At 48.6% G+C, this 2,327-nt stretch overlaps 1 non-coding gene across 1 annotated transcript; it reads left to right on the top strand.

The window, feature by feature from the left end:
- The first annotated feature begins 1,474 nt into the window (after window positions 1–1,474).
- LOC123814239 lies at window positions 1,475–1,579 on the top strand. Its single transcript, XR_006784863.1, has one exon. It is a non-coding gene; the product is annotated as a U6 spliceosomal RNA (small nuclear RNA).
- Window positions 1,580–2,327: the final 748 nt, after the last annotated feature.

The following is a 2,327-nucleotide window of genomic DNA, read 5'->3' as shown; positions in this document are numbered from 1 at the left end:
CACCAACAGTGTATTTTCTTAAATACAAAGCCAAAGGCAGCAAACCATTCAACTAAATAGGGAAATGCTCTTAATACAAGTATTCTCTGTGCTGCCAGACTCCAATAAAGGCAGAAGGAAATGCACCCGCTTTGTGCTCAGTAAAGAGAATGCGTGGAAGTTGGAGAAAGGCTGAGGGGCCCACTTATAACCTTGCTCTCACAACAGCAATCGAACAAACCACCTGCTCTTTGTCAGGAACGACTGCACACAAACCTCAATCAAAATGAGTAGCACTGTTATTTTAGCATTTGTACGCGTGCCCGATGTATACACAGCCTTACACGATAAATAACACTGCCCCGAACACACTGCAAAGTCTCTGCCCTGAGGACCTGACAATCACATGGGTAAATAAAACGAGAAGGAAACCTCCCGGAGCCCGAGCCGGAGCTGGGAACCGGCGTCAGAGGCAGGACGCTTCGGTCCATGTGCGGGCTGCCTATCGTCTCAGGGAGGCCCGAGGACACGCTGTCTGAGAAAGCAGAACAAAGGAGAGAACAGAAAGGAGAAGGGAGGCAGGGGCCAGTGGGAAAGCGGAATGCTGTTGCACCCCCGGCCCCGTCGTGCGGGCTGGTGTTCAACAGAGACCCCTTCACAGGGTGACCCCCGGCAAGCAGCAGAGGGGGCTGGCTGTCGGTGGGGGCTGAGCGCCCGGTCCCGTGAGAGCATCCTTGCTCTCACGGACATGTGGCTGGGACGGACGTTCTTAATCGCCTCTTCAAGACTGGCTTCCTTGTCGGTCAGGTGGGGCAACGCTGGTACAGTAGTCCTGAGACTCATCAGCTCTCAGGAAGAGGAAATTAAATGTTGAAGAAAGCACACTATACAAAAATAAAAGCCCTGAATAAATCTCATCAATCCCACTTTTCAGATAAACATATTGGCCCTCCTCTTAAAGACCAAAGGAAGTGGTGGAATGGAGTGGCTGGGACCTGAAAGGGACTTGGATGCGGCGTGAGCAGCAGACAAGTCATCTGGCCCCACAAACATTAGGCTCACCTGCCCTAAAGCTCCCTTAGATCCTTAAAATAATGCATGAGATTAAAACCAGGAAGCTCTATCTAAATGCCAAAATGCCAAGCACCACGTGGGCTCTCTCGCTCTCTGCAACCTCGATTCAGCGTTGCCACAAATCGAATCGTGTCTCCTGAGACACCGCTGACAAATTTAGACTAGAGTGTGGGTGTCTGTCCTGTTCCCAGACAAGAGCTCCGACAAGGGGGCTCTTTTGTTGTCATCCTTCAGCATCAGGCCCGAGAAGCCCGGGCTCTCTGTGTTCTGACCCTGGCACTTCTCCAGGGACGAGGTGGCAACCGTCACCTTTTACCTCTGGAAAAAGTGCCCCCAGGCCAGGAATTAAGGAATTATACCCAATTTACCTTGTGACATTTCCCCAAATCTCGTACCACTGAAAAGAAAAGGACAACCCCAGGCTCGCTCCGGCAGCACAGGAACTACAATCGGAATGCCACAGAGAAGACCAGCATGGGCCCTGAGTGAGGATGAGATGCAAAGTCATGGAGTCTTTGTGTTTTTAAATGTTAAAGGGACTTATTTAAGAAAAAGGTGATCAAAACTATGAATGATAAATTGGCAAAAATACATCTCTATCAACAGTTGAATGTAAAAAAAACAAGCAAACAAGATGAGCAGAGACAGAACCATGGATGCAGAGAGTGCTTTGATGGTTGCCAGATAAGAAGGAGGTGTGGGGGAATGGGTGAAGAAGTGAGGGGGTTAAGAAGTACAAATAGGTAGTTACAGGATAGCCATTGGGACATGAAGTACAGTATAGGAGATGGAGTAGCCAAAGAACTTACACTCATGACCCGTGGACATGAACAATTGTGGGAGGGCTACCTGAGGGGGTGGGGGATGCTGGGTGGAGGAGGGGCAAAGGGGGAACATCAGGACAACTGTAATAGCATAGTCAATCAAATATAATTTTAAAAAATACAGTGCTTACTCTGCACAACAAAAATGAGACTGAAAATGCATGAGTCATTGCCGTAAAAGGCATCAGGGGTACGTATCATTTCTAGGAAAATGTTTGACAAGGGTGGATTTCAGAAGCCTGGGGTTGTTTGAGGGCGTGCAGCAATTTCAGAACACCTCCTCATTCACGTCTCCCTGAGCCATCCGTGCAATGCAATCCCCTCGCTCTTCGGATAAGGGCTAGATACCGCTTGGTTTCCTTAGGATTTCTTTATCATTTTTTATTCATGTTTGAATACCGTTGTCTCCATTTTCCCACCACCACTTTGAAAGCCCTGTAACAAAGGGAG

Source organism: Phyllostomus hastatus, unplaced genomic scaffold (assembly GCF_019186645.2).
Source record: "Phyllostomus hastatus isolate PE091 unplaced genomic scaffold, TTU_PhHast_1.1 phas_contig_159, whole genome shotgun sequence".
NCBI lineage: Eukaryota > Metazoa > Chordata > Mammalia > Chiroptera > Phyllostomidae > Phyllostomus > Phyllostomus hastatus.
This window is presented reverse-complemented; position numbering and strand designations above follow the sequence as displayed.